The 16,027-nt window shown below is 39.1% G+C and overlaps 1 protein-coding gene across 11 annotated transcripts in view; it reads right to left on the bottom strand.

The window, feature by feature from the left end:
* LOC108697250 (calmodulin-binding transcription activator 1) overlaps nucleotides 1–16,027 on the bottom strand; it is a 1,304,230-nt gene that overhangs the window by 87,080 nt on the left and 1,201,123 nt on the right. The window lies entirely within an intron of this gene.

Here is a 16,027-nt window from a genome sequence, read left to right as displayed (position 1 = left end):
TTTAAAAATGGAAGGGGACAGAGACATACACACAACTGCAGGTACAGCATATAGAACTTAATAAAGATATTAAAAAAAGATGTTCGCTTTATCAGTTGCAGTTGCCAAGAAAAATTGCTAGTGGTATAAGTCACAGAAATGCCTCTTTAAGAAAGAAAAGTGTTTAAGTAGTTACTTGTAATTAAACATCATTACTTGTTATAAGGTAATAAGATGAATAAGAATATCCAATTTACGGCTGTAACAAGTGCAACTGGTGCATGATCCTGTAGCACAACACACTGATCCGCTCGCTATACATTACACTGCAGACAAAGCAGACATGATCTCTAACTGATTGCTGTTTCCGCAAGCAATCAAAAATAGATTACCTCTACGGAGTAATTTAATTAAGAACCATGCGGCCAGCACAGTATTACAATTCTCTCATTAACACCGTCACAGCCAGCTTTTATATTCTTAACCCTTTCGGGGCTGGTAGAACTGCCAAAGAGCTGACTGACAGCCACAACTGTACGTGCTGAACATGTTTTCCGCTGGAAAGTGTCTACAATGCATTGCACAAGGATTATAAATTTATTATCTAGCATGCCTGCGTTCTGCCACAAAATGTCTTACATGTGCCTCATGACTATTTCTGTAGTGTTAAAGCAAAGCACATGTGGGTTTTTTTTTTTTTTAGAACATTACCACCACTTTGGTGAAGTCAAGGCCCTGTAGCTAGCGATGTGCGAATAAATTTGCCAGACACGAATTTGTGTAAAATTTCCACATTTTACCGCAAGCTAATTAATATGCAAAGCTGCGGCATAAAATATATCGCAAGTCAAAATGAAGGTTGCATTCTCAAACGGTGAAGGTGGACACTGGGCAAGGCAATAAGGATCATGGGATGGACACAGAGAAAATAATAATGTTATATTAAAGGAGTGGTTCACTTTTAATTAACTTTTAGTATGTGGCTGATTCTAAGCAACTTTTCAAATGATCCTAATTTTTTTCTTTTTTTTTTATAGTTTATGAATTATTTGCCTTCTTCTTGCTCTGACTCTTACCAGCTTTCAAATGGGAGGCAATGACCCTATCTAAAAACAAATCAATGCATGGTCGCTAGAGTAATTTGGATTCTAGCAACCATATCGCTGAAATTGCAGACTGGAGAACTGCTGAATAAAAAGCCAAATAACTGAAATATGACATACAATAAAAAATGAAAACCAACTGCATCCTAAAAGTTAATTTCAAAGGGGAAAAAAAAACTTTTCAATTGTGAGGGGTCAGGATGCCTTGCAAGTGTACAGATTTTAACACTTGTGCAGATGTGTTCAGTTAACAATACTCAACATCGGCCGGGGGTTTCCTGGGCCCACTTGGGTGCAACCTTAAAGGAGAACTGAACCCTGGAGTTAAAAAAACACTACCTTACAAGACCCCCTCCCTTCTCCCCCCAGCCTAGCTGCCCCCCGGGCAAATGCCTCTCCGTGCAGATTCTGTCCAGCGGAGTTCACGGCAGCCATCTTCTTTTCTTCTGTAATCTTTGGAATGAAACCGGCGTAACAGCGCATGGACAGTTGGAGTAATTTTCTGTTTCGCGACAACTGCACATTCACCGAAACTCGAAAATTGCTGATGCACTGGTCTCATTCCAAAGATTACCGAATCGGCTGAAGATGGCACCTGTGAACTCCGCTGGACAGAATCTGCTCGGAGGAGTAAGTAAAGATTTAGGGGCATTTGCCCGGGGTAGCAGCTAGGCTGGGTGAAGGAGGTAGGGGAGTCTATGTAGGGTAGGGGGTAGGGTTTTTTTAACGTTAGGGTTTAGTTCTCCTTTAAGAGCACCCTACCAAAGTCCGCACAGACACCCCCTAGTGCAACACATTTCCTGCTCCCCAGCAATGCTTCCCTTTTACTTTCTCCTTCCATCTCTGTGATCAGGGGGAGAGGAGGTTGGGAAGGGTTTCCAGAGTCCAGGAGGGGCAGGTTTGGGTCGGCGGAGCCCATCAGCCCAATCTGACCGTGACAATACTCCAATATAAGTACAGTATACATATGAAGAAGGTTACCACATCAGTGATGTCCAAGAACAATCATAGATGATAAATCAGAAGGAACATACCATATTGCACAACTACATTAATCTCCCCTAGGGTCTAACATGGGCCAGGGATGCTAAGGGATGAAGTAAGCTCCAGAACAGTTGTCGCTTTTCAACCCTAATGAACTGTGTGACTACGTGAGACAAAGAGCCTTCTGTAGATATGACGAGTGTGGAACATTCTGATTGTGACAGATGACTGAGGTGAAAAGTTCAGTAGATGAAGAAACAGAGCAGATCGTGAGGCAACAGTAGCTATAAATTAGGAGCAACAAGCAGCGAGGAGCGTCCCCTCCTTATGGTCTCCATTAAAACTGCATAAAAATTGCATTACTTCCAATTAGGATGCTGCTTCCTAAATTGTCTTTGTTTCACTATAAGAGACAAGACCTCTACATATTATATTTATATTTCCATCAATATACAAAAGTGTATAGAAACTGTACAGAAGAGGCTGGAAACCAGAATGGAAACCGGAATTTTCTTCTAATCTCAAAGTTAAGAATGATTTATTTCAGAGCCATATGCCTACAATTCTATATAAAAATGACTAGGCTTCAGCTGAATGACCACAAACCCGTTCCAAATGCTACTCTTTATGCCACATTGCCCTTCCAAATGCAATATTGTCATTACTGTTATGTGTTCCTTCATAATGAGCCAACGGTTTCTCTGTGGCTATATGTTTGGGAGGGTGATGCAAAACATGGCAAAGAACAGACACAGAAATGCTAATGAGAACTCTGTTCCTCAGGGTTGGAAACCAGGGCACCGTCTAGTTACTATAAAAATCTGAATTTGTGACAAATTTTCATTTGCACATAGTACCAAGAATGTACAGTACATAGCTATCGTAGCTATGGTGCCTCTTTCTAAATTTCTATTTTTTAAAATTTGTAAAAAACACAAAAAACCCTAAGGGTCAGATTTATTAAGGTTCGAATTCAAATTTTTGGATTTTTTTTTAGGTCAAAACGCACAAATTCGAATTTTAAATAACCAACTCTAATTTGAATTGAAATGTGAGATTTATCACACCTCGACGCTGAAAACAGTTCTGATTCGTAAATTCGCCATCTAAAACATGCTGAGTCAATGGCAGAGGTCCACCGAACCATTTGAAGTTTTAATTTAGTAAAATTTAATTCAAATTTGATTTGAATTTTCGGGTCGTTCGTATTTGTACATTCGAATTTAAAAAAACTTGCATAACTTCAAAATTCGATCTTTAATAAATCTGCCCCTAATTTAAGACTTCGGCATGTAAAACAGTTGAGGTTATATAGATATCAATGGGAGCTGCACTTCATTTTTACCTTTTTTAACCCATTCGGACATTTAGGGGTTTTCTGCTAGTAATTGCCCCCCCAAAAAAATCTTTTTTTTAATTCATGCTTTTTCTATTTTTCTAAAATCGTTTTTTTTAATTCATGATTTTTCTATTCAGATCTTTCAGAAACTTTCATGGCTTTTGTGGTTTTAGGGAAAATTAGTCTATTTGTGGTTACAAAAACCTCTAAAACTACACAAATTTGAAATTTCATAATTGGGTCTCCCCTGTAAAAATAGGAATCTGCCAGTGCATTAAACTCCACTAACTATAGAAGGAAATGTTCAGGGCTTATTTATTGAAAAATTCCCTCAAAACCCAAATAGCCCTGCCCATCTGTTCTACTTCCTGCTTGCTGAATACTCTGGCAGTGCAGGGGAGGCAGCGGCACTCAGCATGCTGCACTGTAGCATAAGAACCAATCAGCAGCTAGGCTGGCCTGATAGGTTTGCCTTTGATTGTGTGATTGCAGGGCAGTGATTGGCTATCCTCCTCCTACTGTGCTTTTGGTAGGAACTGTTAGGGCATGCCTTCCCCTTATTTGGAACACAGACATGGACCATTACAAATCTATAGGGAGCTCCAAAAAAAAGGAAGCCTTTTTGAAGAGAATATTCATTTTTAGCCCCAAGTAAAGCCAGAACTGTGTATTATTCATTATTGCCTACAAAATTGTTTTTTGTTGCATATCATATATGACACCTTTAAACAAAAGGAAACCTGAAAATCTAGCCTTATATATGGTGCTGTGTAATGTCTTTAATTATTTTATTAAAAAATACCCCCTACTGTAAATTGTGTGAATATTGAAAGAAATATCAAAAATATCATACAAAAAACTAAGACCAAAGTGACTTTATACGGCAGTAAAACTCATCAGTGCCTTTTAAAAAATGAATACAGTATTATATGATAATATACAGATGTTCGGAGGTCCAACATTGCTATAGGAAGTGCTCCTCGTATCTACAGTAGCTGTATTTTGCTTTATTTGCTTATGTAATGTGCCTTGGCTTCTGTATAATGAAAGCAAATGCAAAGAGTGGTGTCAATAGGAGGTTTATGCTTGCCCAACAAGCACATAAAAATTATGACATATTCTGCTCTCAGCGTAAACAACTGGAATTGGTTGTACAGGGAGAGTCCTGCTGAAGTGGAAGACCATGAATCAGGCAATAGGAAGCACTTGGAGATTGAGGAATGTTGTAACCTGTTATCACTGCCCATCTTGCTATACTATGAGTTAGGAGGACACACCACGATTTATTTCTACAGCAAAACGTGTGATATAACTTTAATTTACCATTTCTGAGATTGGTCAGAATAGAGTAGACAGTGAAATGCCCCCCATCACCTTTCACTAAGGGAAAAAACTATAAGCTTGGGGTAAGTAGGCAGTGCCTCCTTTGCTTTGGAGGTTGTTCACAGCCAAAGAAAAGCATCAGGCAAAACCTCAAATGGCAACCTTTAACAGGTAAGAGATACATCTGAACAAATTACATTTTCCTCAGCCTAAAAATGTTAAATACCCATTTGGGTGGCCATAACAGGTGCCAAATGTGGTCTATTTACCTGTAGGATCCAATCAACTAGTAGCATTTTATTTTGTTTGAACGGATCAGATGGGAAGTTATTCCTGTTATTTTATTACTCACTTAACCCTCTGTGTACTTTGTGCCTGGCCCTAGCTGTAAATCCAAACAGGCCAGGGCTGGGTTTCTCAGTAAATAAGCCTGAATGTAAGAAAAAAACATCTAACTTATACAGTTATTCTCTTAAAGTTCCATAGAGATGGCTTTCTTGGCTAGTTACCAGTGAGTGTGCTCAGTTTGTATTTCTGTGATCAGATAAATGAAAATAGTAGCCTAGCATTCTGTGCACTTGCCTTCATTTAGTCATTGAAAACTACAGATCTGACACATCTAGTTCAGTTGCCCTGCAGGAGCGCTCATTCTCTTGATATGATAAATTGGTTACATTTCACGGTTATCCACTTAGAATGGCAAGACCGTAGTCACTTGCAGAAAGGAGACGGACGTGACAAGCAAACCACACAGTATAACAACAGGCAAGAGCATAAACACACAAAGTAGTGCTACACAATCCTAACAGCTTTTTGTAGCGTCGGGTGCCGACTGTGACTCTGTCTGCTCAGGTCTGATCCATACTTCCAAACATATTTCAGCAGCACTCCGATATAGTGAAAATTCTATTTATTTGTGCAACAGGTGAAGCAACGTTTCGGGCTTAACCAGCCCTTTATCAAGTTTGATAAAAGGCTGGTTAAACCCAAAAGTTACTTCACCTGTTGCACAAATAAATTTAATTTTCACTATATCGGACTGCTGCTGAAATATGATTGGAATTAGGCAAGAGCATAAATATAACAGTGGCATCTGCATCATCCGGGCCAGCAGAATGTCAATAGAACCTGATTAATATCAATCAATCGAAAGAGGAATCTTAAATATGTACTGTTTATGGCTCATTCGCTCAGGTTTTACATTTTGCTTATTATTAAGCAAATCTAAGTCAAGCTGTTTAACGATGAGCACTGGATGTGCAATGCTACCAGGGCAGGACATGCATCGGCCATATCTTTCTTGTATTTGAATCAGTCTCCAATATATACCAGAGCCACCGATTAAACATGGAGAAGCGCAACAGGTTAAGGTTCTTGTTAGGAGAGAAAGCTGCTGAGCTGGAGCTGGAGGTGACTGAGCACATGTTGGCGTATGCTGAAAGAATGTTAAGTAAGTTATTGCAAGAGCAAGCAGCGATTGCTTGTGGCAGGTTATCAATTGTGCTGCCGCTGTTGGGCTCTTATTACTTTCCACTCAAACAGATCTTTGTTAAGAAACTGCTTTAAATACAATGATGGGAGCACTGGTGCAGAAAAATGAGTAAAATAATTTGTTAAGCTTCCTGAGCTAAGTGCCTCTTCCGATTGGATATTAAAGTGGCAGTTCACTTTGCATTAACTTTTAGTATGATGTAGACTTCGATGTTCTGAGACAACGTGCAATTGGTCTTGATTTGTTATTTTTGCTCACTTTGCATTGCTGTGAGGCCAACAAACTTAAAGGGGTGCTTGGCTTTTAGTACATTACTATGAATGTCCTATTCCTTGCTTCTTCTGCCCCTTTCCAGTGTTCAAATGGGCATCATTGACTCAGGCAGACAAGAAACTATTGCTCTACAAGGCCACAATTTTATTGTTTTTATTCCTTATGTTGTTATTCAGTCTCTTGCCTTTTCATATAGCAACACTAAGCCCCACACTTCTTATCCCTGGCACAACTAAGGAAACTATAGCAGCCAGCTATTGTGAATATGGTGCCAACTTGGTTGGTTTGGACAACTGCATTTGTGCAATTTGGCACCCAATGCTAAGGAACCTTTATCATTACTGCTTCCAATAAAGACCAACTGAATAACATGGAAGCTGTGCAAGATAATATCCATGACATGCCTACTCAACCCTGGTGCCCATACCTGTTTGTGTAGCTGGCTTTGAAGGAAGTGTCTGCAATTAAGGGCAACATTCCAATTTGAACAGATTTCTTGCCTGAGCCTTAGGGAAGCAAATATATCATGATTTTATAGTTACAAAGACAAGTGATATGTTGGCGCAGTTTCTGTAGGGCTCCACTGAGAGTGAGGTGGGTAAAAATAAATGGTATTGATTGTTCTGCAGGCAACGTAATGGTTGTTGCAGCTTTTTGTGGGGGCAGACTAATACAGAGAACACTGCCACAACATTTTTCCAGCCCAACCCACTGATTAAATCAGGGGACTTTAAATGCATTCACTTTAAATGCATTTTTCATCCTGAACGATGCATAGTATTTCCTAGTGCCAAATACCATAAAAGATCCTAAAGAGCCTAAACTCATCAGTTTCAGCAGTACAGGTATGGGACCTGTTATCCAGAATGCTTGGGACCTGGGGCTTTCTGGATAAGGGTTCTTTCCGTAATTTGGATCTTCATACCTTAAGTCTACTAGAAAATCAATAACATTCAATAAACCCAATAGGCTGGGGTTGCTTCCAATAAGGATTAATTATATTTTAGCTGGAATCAAGTTCAAGGTACTGTTTTATTATTACAGAGAGAAAAAGAATCAATTTTATTATTTTGATAACAAGGAGTCTATGGAAGATAGCCTTTCCATAAACTGGAGCTTCTGGATAATGGTACTTGATTTCTCCGCACATAGGTCATGACATACTACACTTTTCCCTGCCCACTCTCTACCCAAACTCTACTCCTTTCTTGTAGGCCTCAGATTCTTTTCTTGTCCAAAAGACTGTGCCTGACTTTTGTGAAAATACAGGATATTTAGGAGGTATGCACTTATTAAGGAACATGCAAGTATACTATTTCAGGATAGCACTGAGCCATAGGAACTCTGATTTTTGAGTATGAGGACGTCTTACCCCCAACAATTAGGAATCCAAATAGTGAAGAAAAATATTGACTATAATCAGTACTACTTTACAGCTGAAAACGAAGGAATTCACCATTCACCTAGCGTCCATAAACTTTACACTTTATGGGATATGCTTCCCGGAATACACAACTGTTAACACATCAAAACAGGGCACTTTATAGGTCTGGATCATGCGCTGTCTGTAAGAGAAACTAAATACAGACATTTATGTGAGTTCCATTTCTGATGATTGTCTTAAAACCAAGTTTGTCCTACTCATGCAATTTTCACAGCATCATTTCAGAGCAACCTTTTCTTGACTCCTACAGAAAGATAATTTCCAATGTTCTGCGTGTTATAAATCTTACTCAGAGAATAATGATGTCCCAGGGGCTTGAGTTAAGTGAATTGAGACTCATTTTATGGTTTGACTGTGCTTTTTTTTAAAAAAAAATAAAATAAAAATAGATGTTGCAAACTAAAGGATTTCCAGGTAGGAAGCTGTTTGTATTAATGATATAAGATATAAGATGAAAGATGGCCTTTTTTTAAAGCTCTGCCACAGAATGAGACCAGTGGGAAAATATACCCTCGTATAGTTGGTTGCAAATAGAAAGCTTCATTCATGAGCAAAATTAGGGGTGAGTCCGGGGCAAAACAGAAGTGGGGACAGGTGGAGCTAAGATGCATAAGGACTACTTCAGACCCAGGTTGGCACCTCTGAAGATGCAGAGACAGGAATGCTTTCTAAAAAATGAGTTAGTCTTTACTGATAAACAGAGGGGGAACCCAAGAGACTACTTCTTTCCCATAATTAAGATCAGCAGCTCTAAATTTATGGCTAATGTTATTATTCTTCTTTATAACTTGCCTGGATGGTTTTTCTATCGAGTGTGGAAGGAAATGGGGAGAACATACAAGCTCCATGGTGATGGTGCCCAGGACCACACCCATGCATGGTAGAAGTGTTAAACATTGGGCTGTTGGTATACAATATCAGCAGTTGTATGCAATGAACAAGGCTTTGTTTATTCTACCATGTTTAGTCAAGTTGCAAGCAGATCACTTCATATGACAAACTGGGTCTTATCTATTTTGAATAATATCCATTAGTTTTCCAGAAGTCTAAAATGCTCACTGTACAGCAGTGAGCAAGATGCTAGTCTAAACAGACGGTAGCCTGAGCTGGAGCATCAAGTCTTACTACCTTCAGCTAGTCAAGGTTTTATCAATGTCCTTATTTATTTTATTAGTTGTTATAGGTGTATACTACCTGGAGCTTGCCGGCTGTTGTAGAGGAGGAAAACCCTGTAATTTTAAGCATACTAAAATACTTACAGAGAGCTATTTCACACCGAATTTTTATGAAAAAGCCAGAAATTTCACAATGGAATTTGTACGTACTACTGAATTTATGGATTTGCATGCTTCCTACACATTCAGAAGAAGACTGATGACAGCTGTAGCCAAGAATGCTTAAAGCTATGACAGATGGGATGTTTAGTACCCTCATTTAATCTCCTCCAGGACAAGCCTACTTACAGGGACGTACTGTATGTAAAACATATATATCCATTACACATGCATATTGCCTAAATGTATGTTGTTGACACTGAAGAAGAGTAAGCCATCATCAGCCTCCATGTAAACAAAAGGCTACTTTTAACCTTTGCCCCCTCCAAAGCCCACCCTTCTAAACCTGGATCACCTAAATTGGCCTGTTTGCGGAATGTTAATCTGAGAAATAAGAAGTATTGCAGAGTAAGTGCCCCACCAATTCAGGTCCTCTTCTCTGCAATCTTCTGACTGGAGCATGAATAGTTGATGTCTTTCCAGACCTGAATGCACATGCTTGATGTCAGCTGTCACAGAAAAGGAGACCCAAAGCTCTACAAAATAGTGCATTCCCATCCCATGGTGCTACATTTAGGGGTCCTATGGTTGCCACATTTTCTGAAAAAAAATACCAGCCTTCCATTAGTTAGACATTTCCTCACTGTAAATAACATTGCCATGAAGCATCATTTTTAAGTTTCATTACACGGCACAAATTTTGTCATCCTGTCACAGAAATATCAACCTCCCTTTATATAAACCGGTGACTTTTTTTTTTTTGAAAATCCATGCACATGAAATTTGGGGGGGGGAATCCTTTTACCCCCTCCAAATTTCACTTTTGAAGATGGAGAATGAAACATAATATGGGCAGGGTACAGAGATTGCAGCAAAGTCCATAGTAATAAAATATTTTCCATGACTATAGTAATTCTAATTGCATCTGTTGCATTGTGCCGTGAGCTCCTGCACTCCCATACTAAAAACAAAACTTGCAACCCAGCTACAATACCATTGTCACCTTTGATCTTAATATGCCTTCCAGCAGTGATGGGTAACCTGCAAGCTTCTACAACCATCACATGTGGCCCCTGAGCATTTAGAAGGGCCACATGTTGTATTCATTTAATATCATTTAATGCCTCGTTACTTAGAACTCTTATAGGTCACAATACACTATGAAGCTCTTCTGATGCTCAACTACAGTTCCTGTAATCCTCAATAAAGCTGGACATATTTGATTAAAACCATCTTTAAATGCACTAGGTAGTGTTGGTCCATTTTTTTGAAATGTGAACAATACATTTGGGGTGCCCACAGAGTAAGTGATATACTGCAGCACCAATTATCTTTAAGCCTGCCATAGTGCACATTTTAATGATCTGCTTGTAAGAACTTTGGTGGATCAATATGTGGATGAGTAATTCTAACAGATCTCCTGTGACAATGATTGATCCCCCGGTGCATAATTTAGAGGATATCCAGAAAATATCCACTGCAATGGGAAGCAAGAGTTGAAAGCAGTTCAAACCAAAGATGTCAAACAAGGATGTCAAAAAGGAAGCACCACTTCCAGTAGATTGGTGGCTCCATTGCAACAACTTCATGCACCACTTCACCACTGGTGTTATTTTAGGTATAGCACAGCAGGTTGTGCATATCTGCATTAGACAATGTATTCTAGAATGTAAAGGAACTGTACTAAAGTATCATTATCCTACAGCAGTTGTTCCCAAAATGTGGAATCCCTAGGGTGTGCAGAGCCTTGGCTGGGAGCTCAGTATGAAGACCACTGAAGGACATATTTGAGTAGAATGCCTTGAAGGTATGATGGAACATGGTTTGGGGAGAACACTTATTTGATATCCTAGATATACTCGTAACTATGGCTGAATTGATACAGTAAATTATTTCATATGTGTAACCATGTTATAGGCTTAAAGGAGCCTTGCCAAATGTTGGACCTCAAAGGGGTATTTGAGCAAAATAAGTCTGAAAACCTTTGTTTTAGACTAGAGGAACCACACTTCAGAAACTAAAATGATGCATCAGGAATAATGCAGCACATGAAAAACAGTTCCACGTGCTGCAAAGATCTAACAGAGTTTTATTCATAATCGTGCTTCATGAACTTCGTCAAAATTCTAATGATGAATGAACACAAAAAAGACAAGGCATAATAACACAAGATGAAAACCGGCACAGTTCCAATGAGGGATATGCAGTCTCTCATGCATTTATTTGAAACAGTATTAAAAACCAGCCAGCCACTAAATTGACAGTAAACTAAATTTTTATTGAGCTGTTAGTACATTTGGATCAGTTAATCAGAGGACGAATAATAACAATGTGAGTTACTGTTAGAATTGAACCAAGCACGTCACACAGCTCACCATGTCACCAGCATGTTACCATTTGGGGAACATGACATCACCCTCTCTATCTCTTTGTCTTGCAGCAGGAAAATTTCATTGTGGATACTAAGTTGGATATTATTCACTGTTTTGGAAGTACATGCACATGTCCTTAAAAATGCAATATCTATATTTATTGTGCTTCCATTTTTCCATCTTAAAGCACTAGACTGAGAGGCACATCTAATTAAAATTAATGATTGCTCAACAGAAGGAACAGTTATTGGAAAGTGATTGAGAGTCCTAAACGGCATTCATTTCCCAGTGACAGATAAGCTTCTGCTTCCAAGAAATTAAGAAATAGTCAGATAAAGAACTTATATTTAAAGAAAGGCTACACCAATTATTCCAGGATGTAAGGACAACTAATTGATGGATTTTGTTCTGAATTCAGATTCATTGACAATAATGAAATTGATAAGTAATTATTAAATCCTTAAAAGCTGCAGGTCATGGAAAGGTCCTAACATAATGGACATGAGGATCTGGATGGTGGCAACACCTACAGCTTTCAACCCATGGTGTAAAAGTGTAGAACGTATTCAATGCTCTGTTGTTTCACAGACTTCAGTTTCATGTTTAACAAAAGGCAAAGTGAAGCTTCCTCTATATGCAGAGCTGCCAATCAAAGGCAGCACTGAATACAGTGAAAGGCACAGCTGTTTGTGCTTAAAGGAAAACTAAACCCTAAAAATGAATATGGCTAGAAATGCCATATTGTATAAAATGAACTTATTGCATCAGCCTAAAGTTTCAGCTTGTCAATAGCAGCAATGATCCAGGATTTCAAACTTGTCACAGGGGGTCACCATCTTGGAAAGTGTCTGTGACACTCACATACTCACTGGGCTCTGAGCAGCTGTTGAGAAGTTAAGTTTAGGGGTCGTCACTAATTATCAAGCAGAAAGAGGTTAGGCTGTAATATAAGCTGATGCTACAGGGCTGAATATTGAATCCTGATGCTAGTTGCACTGGTTTCTTTGCTACCATGTAATAATTATCTATATTAATTACTGATCAGCCTTACAGTATATTGTGACATTTCTATTCTATGTGTACTGTATATTTTGAGTCGGTCAGTCCCTAAGCTCAATAAGTGACTGCAGCACAGAGCATGTGCAGTGAATCAGCAGAAAAGAAGATGGGGAGCTACTGGGGCATCTTTGGAGACACAGATCTTTACTGCTTAAAAGCTGTGGTTGCCTTGGGCTGGTACAGAAGCCCAAAACATAATGTACAACATTTCTAGCTACTTCTTTAGTTAAGCTTTACTTCTCCTTAAAAGAGTTGCACCTTAGGACTCAACACGTGGGGCAAAGTGCACTTCAAAACATTGGGGTGAAATTGATGTTTCCTACTAACAGTGTTCCTTTGGATTTTATACAGCATCCTCGCCAGCAACTGTATGTAATATGACACTTACTTGTGATAAAACTTGTGATCAAACTAGTGACCTCTAAGACATATGAAGTATTAGCATATACAATGACATATCCGATCATTAATAAAAATGTATCCCAATGGTCAAATATTCAAGGGGCAAAATATACTTGTATTCAACATCAGCACAAAAAAAGGACATATGCTGGGTATCCCTTTTGGCTTTTGTTGCACTATGGAATGTGGAGGTAATTTATCAAATTAATTAAACTCCCTTTAATGAACTCCACCTTAAGTGTAAATCTGAGACACAAGCTGGGAGATTGGGATAGAAGGACCTTATTTATACAAAGCTCAATAGCTTTAAACCTAACGCCACCTTCCAATGACATGACATCTGGAGGTAGTAGGGTAGAAACAAAACAATTATATGTGGGTATGGAACACTGTGTTCAAAAAATAAAATTGATCACATATCAGTTATACATTACGCCTTTGCTACTGTCCCCCTACCCCAGTTAACAGCACAAAGTTACTGAATGCTAAACTAAAGTGCACCAGTGCTATACAATCAACACCTGGCAGCCAAACTTAAACCATCTTTACATTAATGCTGAGAATATGGAGCAGCTTCCCTGGTCAATGCTGCCGTGCACTGAAAACAGCCTTATTGCCTTCCTCATGCAAAGATTCTTATTTGCTACAGTTCATGGCAATAGCACCCATTTTGCTGCCACAAGAGCAGAGACTGCAACTCACCAATTATTATTCAACATTTTCCTGGGTAACTTATGTACCAAAAAGCTACTGAAAGGAAGAAATGTTGGCTCCATGTAAATTGATAATTATTGACATTGTACTGAGATTGTAATATAGAATATAGTCTTTCAAGGACCATTGTCTCCCTGAAGATACTGCCTCTTACTGACCCAATTTCAAGGAGTGAGTGAATGACTATGGCACGCCTATAATTCACATGCAAAAACATTATCAATCAATGCTGCTGCAAATACCTTAAGGAAATATTAAATATAAGCAATTCAGTAAGATATCACTGCCTGCAGAAGGCTTTATATGCATGTTGGGAGCTGTAGTTCCTAGCTTAGCAAGAGAGCAAGCCCGGTTGCCGATCCCTGAATGAAAGGGAGCAAACCAACCTCTCTGAGCTATTGCTGCACTATGGCAAACGTAGGACAGAATCAACAAGTCACCAATCTCTTTCCTTCGGCACAGATGTTCCCATTTTTTGAATGAACAGCATTTTTATTCGGAATAAAACATTGCCAAAGAAATGCACAGGGTTGGGTATCTGTGCTGCAAAGCTTAAAAAAATCTTCCTCCTTTATGCCATTTCTTAACATGCTCAATGCATACCCATTCCCTTTATTTGTATTCCAGAAGCCTATACGTTGGTGAGTTCTCTTTTTAGGAAGCGGCTACCTGCATTTTTCACCCCCCCCACCAGCACACTCATTCACAAATTCACACCATCCAATCAACACGACTTGGGTACAATCCATGGAAAAAAACAGCCTGTGTTCAACACTGCAATCCTGTAGCTCCAGCTAATAATGTGCATGGGTGGAAGAAACTGTGACATCACCGCCGCTTGCAACAAATGAACAGCCGAGCAAATACAGCAGTTGGAAAAATCTTAATGCATAATAAAGGAATTGAATCTTGCCCTCTCTATCATAGCCAGAATAATACCGGCAGTGCTATCAGAGCCGGGCTTCCCTATCAATTCAATGACATGTTACACATTTCCAACATGCTGGCCGTTCATTAACGTTAACAAGTGAATGAACTGGAAAAACAAAGTGACTTCTGATCGAATCTATTGCAATGCAGCTGCTTTAAGCCTTCTGTAAACAAGACTGCAGCGGGGTGCACAAGGCACAGAGTAGTGCTGCTGCCACTATATTTGTCTCTGCCCCAGCGACAAATAGTTCTACTGCTCTTATCTTTGTCTCTGTCCCAGCTGCAGTCCAACGCAGGCAGCAACTTTCTGCCACGTGTCACTTTAAAAAAAAACTTCAGTGTATACACAAGACAAAAAAAAAAATGTATGGTATTAAACAGGACAATCACTACTGTTTGATCAGAGAATTCTTCCAATTGCGAACATGCTTAAAGCGTCAAAAATGTGATCAGAGTCCAAAAAAGGGAAAGCAAACAAAATGGACACGGTTACCTGAATCTGAAAGCACGGAGCTATAAATGCAAGTTTCACCCCGTGTGCCAATTGTTACTGCATAATGTCCAAAAACTCCATAAAAATGAAATACATCTGCACACAGGCCCATACTGTAACTATTGCATGGCTACTATGTATTTAAATTAATAGATGCAACATACATTTATTATATTGACTGTGCTTGCTCATTCCTATAATGATTAAAAAAAAATAAAAAAACAAAACATAAACCTTGCTGCATTTGAGGATGAGAATTCCAAGACTGGGGTTAATCAAAGAACAAAAAGGAGGGAAAGAAGTTCTTTCAGTTATTTGAGCTTCCTACCTATATACCTGAAAGACGGTTAAGTCCAGAATTGTTCTTCAATTTGGGTATGAAAACTTTTTTTGCTCTTCTGATGTTGTGTGATGAGGCAGGGTGCTGCATTGCACAGCTGATCCTGCACCGTGCACTTGAGAATGCGCCACTGGTTAATATTACCACTGGCCCCAATACACAAAAGGAGAGGGAACATGCAGCGCATTAGCTGCCTGAACTCACGTCTTCAACTCGGAGTTAAACTCAGTTTGCTGTTGATACATTAACACTTCCATGACAGCCAAGACTCTAAAAGGAAGAAGGTCTTTGTGCTCAATAATTCAACCCTTCTTAAGTGCCTGGGCATGCTTAGAACCCATTTGTCCCCTGGTTCACAAAGGGTAACGTTATTTATAAAATATTGTTTAAAAAACAACGAGAGAGAAAGGGAGTTAATGGTTGGATCTTTGAAGGCAATGCAAACGGTGGTTAGTAAGGGTGATTCATTTCACAGGATCATCACACATCACAGTTTGAACAAGCAC

Source organism: Xenopus laevis, chromosome 7S, assembly GCF_017654675.1.
Source record: "Xenopus laevis strain J_2021 chromosome 7S, Xenopus_laevis_v10.1, whole genome shotgun sequence".
Taxonomy (NCBI): domain Eukaryota; kingdom Metazoa; phylum Chordata; class Amphibia; order Anura; family Pipidae; genus Xenopus; species Xenopus laevis.
The sequence above is the reverse complement of the archived record's forward strand: the minus strand, read 5'-3'. Positions and strand labels throughout refer to the sequence as shown.